This window comes from Panicum virgatum, chromosome 8N, assembly GCF_016808335.1.
Source record: "Panicum virgatum strain AP13 chromosome 8N, P.virgatum_v5, whole genome shotgun sequence".
NCBI lineage: Eukaryota > Viridiplantae > Streptophyta > Magnoliopsida > Poales > Poaceae > Panicum > Panicum virgatum.
This window is the reverse complement of record NC_053152.1, coordinates 50103763-50114711: the sequence shown is the minus strand read 5'-3', so window position 1 is coordinate 50114711 and position 10949 is coordinate 50103763. Positions and strand designations below refer to the sequence as shown.

The following is a 10949-nucleotide window of genomic DNA, read 5'->3' as shown; positions in this document are numbered from 1 at the left end:
TTTGGTAGCTTTTTTTTGCTCTAAAATATCAAAAATTAATGCTAGCAAAATCTAGAAATATTATCAGAAAATCTAGAAGATTGATAATTATATTCGGAAAGATATTCACAACCCAAAATTGAAATTTTTGGGTGTGACTTGTACTCTATGCTCTACACCCATATTTTAGTAGTTCAACATTTTGTCACCTTGGACAACAGTACTATACATATTTTTATTTTTTTGAAATATGTATAGTACTATTAATTACTATTTATAGTGGTGTCAAATGATATGCAAAACCATACTAATGTTAATTATTATTTATAGTGGTGTCAAATTAGGATGTGCATATTTATGTGCATCTTTTTTTGAAGAAAATTTTATGCGCATCCTGAACAATAAACACAGTTGAGTTTTTTAATCGTTCTATTTCTCTCTCCATAGTCTTGTCTCCTTCTATCCTCCACGTGTCGCAGATCCACTGTCCTGATGAACGGCTATAAGCATAGGAACCGGAGATCCTATGTTCCCCGTTGTTCCATTCATGGGGCCACGGGTCCCAACACGACCGACGTGTCGTCGCTCAGGCCGCCAATGCGAACCATCGCCGACTATGCATGGATCCCATCACACCAAGGCGCGATGGACGGACTAAGCGTGTGGGTCCTTGTGCACCTCGGCACAGCCAGTAGGCTGAGCATGCGGTTGGTCACCACCCTGCTATATATGTACAAAAAGCCCCAGGCCCGACAGCCCGGCACGAGGCACGGTTTTTTAGCCCAGCCCAAGCAAGGTCCAGCCCGATATTCACCGTGCTCGAGCCGATACGGCACGATACTGTGTGCCGTGCTTGGGCTGTGACCATGGCACGACGGGTAGCCCGACCCGGCACGAATTTTAGAGTGGCCCGAAACGGCCTGTTAACTCCACTCCACTTCAGTCTTTAGTCCATATATGGCGGTCGCACTCGGCAATCCGGCCTGCTCGGCTCCTTGCCTCCAGTCCTTCCTAGGTTCCCCCACCCCCAAACCTTATCTCCTCGCGGGGAGGGGAGGCACCAGCACCACTAAGGATGGAAACGGATCGGATTTGTATGGAGTCGGATTTGGATAGCACTTTTTACCACATTTTAAATCGAATAGGGATACAAGTTCGAATATTCTCGAATACGAAGGCAAAATGGATGCCGCAGATTCGGATACGAATTCGGATATTGACTTGATATATGAGCTAAGTTTTAGCTATTTTCTTTTATATAAATAAAAAATATAGAAGTAATTTTGAGATAAAATAAGAATATTTAAGAGTAAATTTAATCTTTTATATTATATCTTTATTATAAAAAGTAATATGGGTGGTAAGAAATAATACTTTTACTATTGAACATTCACAAAGTGTGTGTTAAATTTGATTACGCTCGTGCCTTTTTGCACGCAGCCTTTGTGCTAAATATTTTGGCTTCTCAATGTGGTTGGTTCCCACCATTTTTTCCACGGAATGGGTTCCCACCAAAAATTCCCGCCACCAAAAACACCAGAACAAATAATTTTGACCGATTCTCAAGGGAGTTGTTTCCGCAGTTCCCCTCCCACCTCTCCGATCTCCCCTGCGACCCCTCCTCCTTTGGACTCCCATTTCCCCTGCGACCCCCCCCCCCCCCCCGTCGGACTCACATCTCCCTTGCGACACCTCCTCTCTCGAACTCGGATCCCCTCTCCCCTGTGATGCCTCCCTCCGATTCCATTCCCCTCTGAAGGTGCGTACCAGCTTTTCCATCGGATCTGGTCATGCTACTCTTGATCTGTTAGCTTTCAATCCCCCCAGGTTCAGCAGGCAGTCAAGTCGTCCGACAATCAGTGGCATCTTCCTCACCGGTATGCAATGCCTAGCCCTTCTCAATTGGATGTGATGAATTCAAGGCCCTGCCCGGGTTAGTGTTCCAGATTATAGATGATCAGATTATCGTCTTGTAGTTTCCTAGGTGGCCGGGTCAGTGTTGTTCTAGAGTATACACATGATCTTGTGGTCTTCTAGTTGCCTAGACCGATAAGCAAGTGTGTGTTTCATTGTTTCCATTATTTCCTTTTTTATTTGTGAACCAGTATTGCAAGAAAGAATAGTATACTTATTTCAGAAAGTAGGAGCTAATGAGATTGGTGTTTGTCATATTATACTAGATACCAGTGACTGACGCGCGCTTCGCGCGCTGTCATTTCAAATTTGTATCAGTTTTGTGTGATAATGAAGGCGTAATGTTAATTATTACAAACAAGGCATAGTTGAATCCAGGATTGCTACACTACAATTTTAGGAAAACCAGAGTTTGAACGACAAATGAGTAAATACAGAATTCTCTTCCAAATCGTAGGAGCTAGTGCAGCCACAAAGAGGGAAATAATAAATTGCAGTGGTTTTGAACCATTTTCTTCACCGAGGCCAGTTCCTCTGAGAGAGTTTTGGTTACTGATTCTGCCTCTCCTAGTTTAATAGTGAGTCCTTCTTGAGTTGCACTCAATTCATCTTGGAGTTCAGAAATCTGTGACACTAGGTCCTGATTCTATTTATTTGCCTCCTCAAGTTCCTTGGAAAGCTTGGAAGCCTCATTTCTGGAATCCTTTAGAGCCTCTTCAGATGATTGGATCGATTCTTTTAAAGTTTCTGTCTAGCATTGCTTTGGTGGCATCCAACTCCTTGTTCAACTCAAGAATTGTTCAACTCAAGGCTCAGTTTAGTTTGATTAGTCAAAGCAGATAGCTTTTGGTAGTCTACTTCCTTCGAGGAAAGTGATGCACTAAGTTCCCTGATGTGCTTCTCTTTATCATCAATTTCTTGGCTCAGCAAACTTATTTTTTCCTGCAAAGAATTAATCTCTCCCAGCTTTTCTTCCAATTTACTTTCAAGTGCACCTTTATCATCCCTAGCTTGTCTGATAATACTCTCTAATCCCTGTATTTCATCCCTAAGTTCCTCAGCTATTTTCTTCACTTTTCTGAATTCTTCACTCAGGGATGTCAAAGCCTTTCTTGCCGAAGCCAACTGATCTGAAAGAGAAGCTTCCTGCTCCTGGAACGTCAAAGATTGCTTCTTTTGTGCTGCTTGCTCCTCCAGTAATCTTTTCTCATAGTTTTCCCTCATCAAAGAAAGCGCTGCCTCATTTTCAGCCAATTTGCTCTCCTTCTGAAGAAAGTTGAACATTAAATATATTAGGTAAATAAAACAATCAGCATCAAGGTGTTCGAAATACTTTTGGCAGCTTGTTGTATTCAAAAGAATTTACAGATGTCTGTTTTCTTGAGAATCATGGTGGGAAATGATAATACTGTTAACCATTAAGTTTTTCCTGAACATCCACTTTAAGATTCTGACCTCCCATACCATATTAAATAAAAGTTGAACCTGCAAAACATATCATATGCACTGTTTCCCTCAAACACCAATAATTGCAGCAAGGAAACAAAGTATTTTGGTACATCATAGAGGCATTATTTAAACTTGGAAGGCAAACGTGGTCAACGAAGAGGGTTAAATATTTTGCCTCAAAGCCTTCTTCAGGTTTTGAAAGATACAGTGCCCAAACGCAATTAGACTTCATCTTGGTTTCTTCAATCTCTTCAGCAGCTCCCCCTGGCCTCACTCGGTTTTGGTTAGCACAATAACAGTTGCCTAGCTGTTTTAATCGATTGCCAGTTTGCCACAGGAACTTTGCATAACTCTGAATTTCAGAGGCCACTTATTCAGTTGTCATCAAGTTTCGTACCGTTTCAGTAGAGAACAAGCGCTTGCAGTGGACTTTGTGACAGGAGGTGCACTGGAAGCAAAGCGAACAACTGAACGAGCGCTTGCAATTGCAGCGGCGCGCATGCAAAGGCAGCAGTAACAGCGAACGACCCTGGGTACTTATTGGTCAACTGGTTTTTGTATCATATTGGGTCAGTGCAACCCAAAACCCACAAATATTATTAATGGGTAATCTGGGTCACTCACTGGCTGACCCAATTACAACCCACTGGCATCCTGAGTGCTAAATTATTTTCCATCAATGGAAATTTAAAATTCATATTACGAAGACCTTTGGAGATCAATTATCTTTGCACAATATCTGTTTATCAAGAATTTGTTTTCCTTGTTGTTGCTCATTCCTTTTTCTTTTTTTTTCTGACATAAACTAAGGTCAATTATTTGATCATTTTTCAAGCTGCTTTATTATTATTCATTCTTCACTTCTTTGTTTCTTATAATCCCGTTGACTAAGAGGACGGATGACAAATTAGTACTGGTGAGGTTCATTTAGCTTTGTGGTGCATAAGTGTTGTAGATAAAGGATTCAAACCTGATTAAGTACTTCATTTTTTTGATAGTTCATTTTCAGATTACATCCAAATCTGAGAAAAGAATTATCAATTTTAGTTACTCAGATTTCACTAACCATATTATCTGATCTTCATGTTCAAATTCTAACTAGATTGCGCTACCATGGCTTCGGATGTTTGGACTCTCCATCTTCAATGCGAGGGGGCAGCTCCAGGACATGAACATGTGCAAAGGGAAATGGACAAGGATATGATATGTTTCTTCAACTTGATGGAGTTTGTCGAAGAATATGGGTGCACATCTATTGATTATTTGTATTATAAGAGAAGAGATAGTTTGGTTGCTATAGAAATGGATACCGATGTCATGGAAATGCTTAAAGACAATGAGACCACAAAGGAAGTTAGCTTGTTTGTGACAATGCAGAGAATGGCCTTTATGGCATCTAAGTCGAAGAAAGCATCAACCAAGTCTGCACCAAATAAAACTAAAAGGAGTATGATACAACACACATTTACTCATTTCAATTTGTCTGCAAGTATACCTTACCAAGTGATGTTATTTTTTTAATGCTTGATAATTGTTTGGCCCCACATTTATTCATAGGAAAAAGTGGTGCAAAGAGCAAGGAGTGTCTGCATGTTATTCAAACTAAATCAAAATATGCCAATGATATTGACCAACAGCATGATGATGACATCCAAGAACCATCAGGTATAGATGTAGTTGCAATATATTGTAATGCAAAAAAAGTGGACTGCATTACTACTCTCTGTTTATTTTGCGAAAGGGGACTATTTTTGTTAGACATATAGAGTTGTATTTGTGCTTGTATTGTGTTTCTTGTAACTCAAGCCTATACAGCCTATATAATGAAAGGTCACCCCCCCTCCTAGGGTGTGGTGTTTGCCAATTCTCTACATGGTATCATGAGTCCGGGCCCTCCCCTTGCCCAGCCATGCGCCCCTCTCCCTTCCGCTGCCCTAGCCGCCGTCCAGGGGCTTCCTCCCCATCGGCGCCACCCTTCCTTCCCTTCCCTGCGCCCTCCTTGGGCGCCCAGCACCTCTCCCCTGCGCCCTAACCCTAGGGCGCCCCCTCCTCCTTCCCTGCGCCGTCCTGGGCGCCTACCACACCAGCCGCAGACCCTTGCTGCGTGGTCCAGATTGCATCTGCAATCATGTTGACCTCCTCTGCGACATCAGCAACGTCTTCTCCCTCCTCTGCTGCGGATGCATCAGCAGGCGCCCTCTTCCTCCACCCCTACGCTACGATCAACGTCAAGGCGCACGTTCCCATCGAGCTGGAACTGTACAGCGCCAACTACGGCAAGTGGTCGGCCTTCTTCAAGGCGATGTGCGGCAAGTTCGGGCTCCTTCACCACATCGACGGATCTGTCCCCCCTCGCCGCACTGATCCTGCTTGGGAGCAGGTTGACTGCTGTGTCCGTACGTGGCTCTACGGCTCCGTCTCTCAAGATGTTCTTGACTTCACCATGGCCGAAGATCAGATGGCGCGGCAGCTCTGGGTTGCCATCTCTAACAAGTTTCAGGCCAACCAGGCTCCCTGCGCCATCTTCCTAAGCTAGGACTTCCACTCCATGACTCAAGGCGACCTATCTGTCATGGACTTTGGCAAGAAGATGAAGCTAGCTGCTGATGCCCTGTGTGAGGTCGGTCATCCTGTGTCCGAGGCCACGGTGGTGCTGAATTTACTTCGTGGCATCCACCCCAAATTCAGCAACACCAAGGACATCGTCGCCGGCACCAAGGACATCACCTTTGATGAAGCCCTCAATCAGTTTGCCGTCAAGGAGTTGCGCATGGCCAACGAGGCGAAGGTGCTGTCCTCCACAGTGCTGGTCGCCGCCACCATGAGCTGTGGATCTTCCTGCCGCTCATCCTCTTCCGCTGCACCGCCACCGCAGCAGCAACCGTAGCAGCAGCATCCACAGCAGCAGCAGCGCCGGTGCAGGAAGAAGGGCGGCAATGGCAGTGGCGGCGCCCCCCAGCAACAGCAGCAGTTCTGCGGGCCTACTCCCATCGGCCCGTGGTTCTGTTTCTCTCCATGGGGCGCTCCAGGAGGTCCGAGCGGGTCCTCCGGAGGTGGTGGCGGCTCCTGGCGCAGTCAGGGCTTGCTGGGGCCTCCTCCTCAGCAGGCCTACACTGCTTTCGCGCCGCTGCAGTACTCTACCCCACCCTAGCAGCAGCAAAACCAGCAGCAAACATGGGACCAGGCGGGTCTCATTACGGCGCTGCAGCAGATGCAGCTGCAGGGCTCCTCTCCATGGGTGATGGACTCCGACGTCTCCACCCACATGCACTCCTCGGATGGTATACTTCTCTCTCGCTCACCTACTTCGCATGTTTCTATTTCAGTAGGCAATGGCTCACATATTCCCGTAACGTCTAGAGGTCATTCTGTCCTAGCCACTGCTGCATCAAATTTTGCCCTTAATAATGTTCTCATTGTTCCTTCTATCGTTCGCAACCTCCTGTCTGTTCGTCAATTCACCCGTGACAAACAGCAAATTTTGCCCTTAATAATGTTCTCATTGTTCCTTCTATCATTCGCAACCTCCTGTCTGTTCGTCAATTCACCCGTGACAACAGCTGCTCGATATAATTTGATGCCTTTGGTTTTTCTGTGAAGGACCTCAGGATGCGGCGCATGATTCTTCGCTGCAATAGTGATGGCAACCTATACATCATATCCGCTGCTACTCCTAGCACCGCCCAAGCCCTCCTTGCTGCATCGTCGTCGCTATGGCATCAGCGTCTTGGTCACTCGGGGTCTTCCGCCATTGTTAGACTTAGAAACAGTCATTCTATAGCTTGTAATAAATCAGACAGCACGCTTTGTCACGCCTGTCAGCTTGGCAAGCATGCTCGTCTCCCTTTTGCTACCTCTACTTCACACACTGTTTCTCCTTTTGAGATTATTCATTGTGATGTTTGGACGTCTCCCGTTCCTAGCATATCAGGCTACTCGTATTATTTGGTTTTGCTGGATGATTTCTCCCACTTTTGCTGGACTTTCCCTCCCCATCGAAAGTCTGACGTGCACGGTCACTTAGTAGATTTCATTGCCTATGCTCGTACACAGTTTGGCCATCCTGTTAAATGCTTTCAGGCTGATAATGGAACTGAGTTTGTCAACAAGACCACCATAACTCACCTAGTAGCTCATGGGATCTTGTTTCGACTCTCTTGCCCATACACCTCACCCCAGAACGGCAAGGCCGGGTGTGTCCTTCGTACTCTTAACAATTCCATGCGCACACTACTCATTCATGCATCCATGTCACCCCCATACTAGGCTGAGGCCCTTGCAGTAGCCACATATTTGCTAAATCACCGTCCTTCATCATCCATTGGTGGTGAAGTCCCGTATACATGCCTTCATCGTACGCCTCCCTCCTACGATCATCTACGCGTCTTCGGGTGTCTTTGCTACCCAAACCTGCAGGCTACTTCCCCACACAAGCTAGCTCCTCGCTCGACTGCATGCGTTTTTGTGGGGTATCCATCTTCTCACAAAGGGTATCGCTGCCTTGATCTCTCTACTAGGCGCGTCATCATCTCACGCCATGTCGTATTTGATGAATTTTCCTTTCCCTTTGCTCGAGATCCTCCTTTGCCTCAGTCCTCTCTAGATTTCCTCCTCGATGACGTTTCGGATATTATGCATTGTTCTACTAACCATGCGACAGGTTCGACGCGTTTGAGTTCTACACCTCTAGCGGTAGCTCCATCCTCCATGGATGTTGAGCAGCCGCTCCCTGCTACTAGTCCCGGCGGGCGTGGTCTCGTGCCCCCATCAGGATCTGCTTCGACTACGGGCGGGCATCTTCCTGTTGGCGTCGCTGTGCAGGCTGCACCTGCACCTACAGGGCCTGTAGCAGCGCCTGCAGCTCCACCAGCGCCTGCAGGGCCTGCTGCAGCACCTGCAGCCCCTGCTGCTACACCTGCGCCTGTTGCAGCGCCTGCTGCTGCACCTGCGCATGCTGCAGGGCCTGCTGTTCGGGCTGGTCGCTTCGACACTGTCTACAGTCATCGTCCCGTCAACAGTCCCCTCTCCGTTCGACGGTATGGTGCTACGGCTACTGGACTTCAGCCGCCTGCGCCCCCTCCTCAGCCGACGCGCGGCCCTTCACCACCCCCTACTCTACGACGGCTGACTCGTCTTTAGTCTGGTACCATACAGCCTGTCAATTATCAGAACTTGTCTGCTGATCATGTCGTTGCTTCTCCTATTCCGAGCAATTATCACAGTGCGCTTGCTGATCCCAGTTGGCGAGCAGCTATGGCAGATGAGTTTCAGGCCCTGATTGACAATGGTACTTGGCGTCTTGTTCCTCAGCCCCCTGGTGCTAATGTTGTGACAGGAAAGTGGATTTTCAAGCATAAGTATCATTCTGATAGTTCCCTTGCTCGTCACAAAGCTCGTTGGGTTGTTCGGGGATTCTCTCAGCAGCATGGCAATGATTATGATGAGACATTCAGTCCGGTTGTTAAACCAGGTACCCTCCGGACAGTTTTGAGTATTGCAGCCTCTCGCCACTGGCCTATTCATCAGCTGGATGTTAAGAATGCTTTTCTCCATGGTCATCTTGATGAGACAGTTTATTGCCAGCAGGCTCCAGGTTTTGTTGATCCAGCCCTTCCTGATCATGTTTGCCTTCTACAGAAGTCGCTTTATGGCCTGAAGCAGGCCCCTCGTGCTTGGTACCAACAGTTTGCTACATACATTAAACAGCTTGGGTTTGTTGCCTCGGTCTCTGACACGTCCTTATTCATCTACAAGGATGGCGCCCACATTGCTTATTTGTTACTGTATGTGGATGATATTGTGTTGACTGTCTCGTCTACGGGTCTGCTTCATGACATTATTGGTCGTCTTCACACTGAGTTTGCTATGACTGATCTTGGGGCTCTTCATCACTTCCTGGGTATATCAGTTACTCGTTCTTCAGATGGTTTGTTTCTATCACAGCGTCAGTATGCCTTGGATCTCCTTCAGCGTGCTGGTATGAGTGAGTGTCACTCTACGACGACGCCAGTTGACACCAAGGTGAAACTTTCAGCTACAGATGGAACACCAGTTGCTGATCCCTCTGAGTACAGGAGTTTGGCGGGGGCTTTACAGTACCTTACTCTCACTCGTCCTGATCTTGCATATGCTGTTCAACAAGTCTGTCTCTTTATGCATGATCCTCGCGAGCCTTATATGGCGCTTGTAAAGCGTATTCTATGATATGTGAAGAGCACACTGACTTCTGGTCTTCATATTGACGCTGGACCGATCGATACACTTACAGCCTACACAGATGCAGACTGGGCTGGCTGTCCTGACTCCAGGCGATCTACTTCAGGATACTGTGTTTTTCTTGGCGACACTTTGGTTTCGTGGTCATCCAAGCGACAAACTACAGCGTCTCGTTCTAGTGCTGAGGCTGAGTACAGGGCTGTGGCCCATGCTGTGGCTGAGTGTTGCTGGTTGCGTCAGCTGCTTCAAGAGCTTCACATTCCCCTCTCGAAGGCTACGCTCATCTATTGCGACAACGTCAGTGCTGTTTATATGACAGCCAATCCTGTCCATCATCGACGAACGAAGCACATCGAGATTGGCATTCACTTCGTCCACGAGAAGGTGGCTTTGGGACAAGTTCGTGTTCTTCATGTGCCATCTTCACATCAGTTTGCTGACATTATGACTAAGGGTCTTTCTGTACAATTGTTTACTGATTTTAGGTCCAGTCTTGGAGTCCGACAGGCTTCCCCTGCGACTGCGGGCGGGTCTTGAATGATTATGTTAATTCAATGTAGGTTGGATCAATTGTGCTACTTAAGACTTCAAACTATCCAAATAAGACAATTGTGGCCTATGCAACCCTTTTGAGCTCTAGTCCAAAAGCACAAGCTGGTGGAGTTGAGATAGGAAAGCAATTCTACAAAGTGCGTATCAATCACCCTACTGTACAAGAGGAGCCATTATTGAGGCCCATGACCGGCTACAGACCCATTGGTGATGCCCATGCCAAAGGAGTGCCAATTGCTTGGCCTTTGATTTGTGTATGTTACAGCTATCTTTCTTCATATGTAGTGTTAGTTAGCTACCTCATGCATGTTCAAGTGATTAATTTTACAACTCCATTGCACGATGCAGGTTGAAATGATCAATGGTTGAATCACGAAGCACTGGATGTTGAGAATACTATATATGTTGTGGCATAGACTACTAGTGATGATTAATTACTTGTGGCACATTTGCTCTTTAGAATCATATGGTTGTGTATATAATGTCAATTATTAAATGTCATGGTCAAGTTCTGTGTTTCCTTATGAAAAGTGCAACTTTCTTTGGTTATTGAAGTTTGTGGCTTGTCTGATTGTGCAACTTTTCATGGTCCCATCGAAAATTTCAAGCAGATTATACCCATATTAATTGTATAATATTTTTTTTGAAATTTTGAATGTGATACAATAGGTAAAATATGTGTTACAAATTGTGTGTTCCTAAAATTCCAACTAGTGTTCTTAAGCGTTACTACCATAATATGAAAGTGTTACTACAGCATGAAACATGTGTTACCCAAGAGAACCATTGTAACACTTAATAAATGTTCCATTTGGTAACTAATTGTGTTACAAAGTAGT

General features: G+C 46.0%; 2 long non-coding RNA genes across 2 annotated transcripts; both read left to right on the top strand.

Annotated features, from left to right (window-relative positions):
* The first annotated feature begins 1650 nt into the window (after positions 1 to 1650).
* Positions 1651 to 5171, top strand: LOC120684510. The gene is made up of 3 exons (XR_005679328.1): positions 1651 to 1856; positions 4445 to 4789; positions 4900 to 5171. It is a non-coding gene; the product is annotated as an uncharacterized LOC120684510 (long non-coding RNA).
* A 4922-nt stretch (positions 5172 to 10093) lies between these two features.
* LOC120686530 lies at positions 10094 to 10659 on the top strand. Its single transcript, XR_005680229.1, has 2 exons — positions 10094 to 10364; positions 10459 to 10659. It is a non-coding gene; the product is annotated as an uncharacterized LOC120686530 (long non-coding RNA).
* The last annotated feature ends 290 nt before the right edge of the window (positions 10660 to 10949 follow it).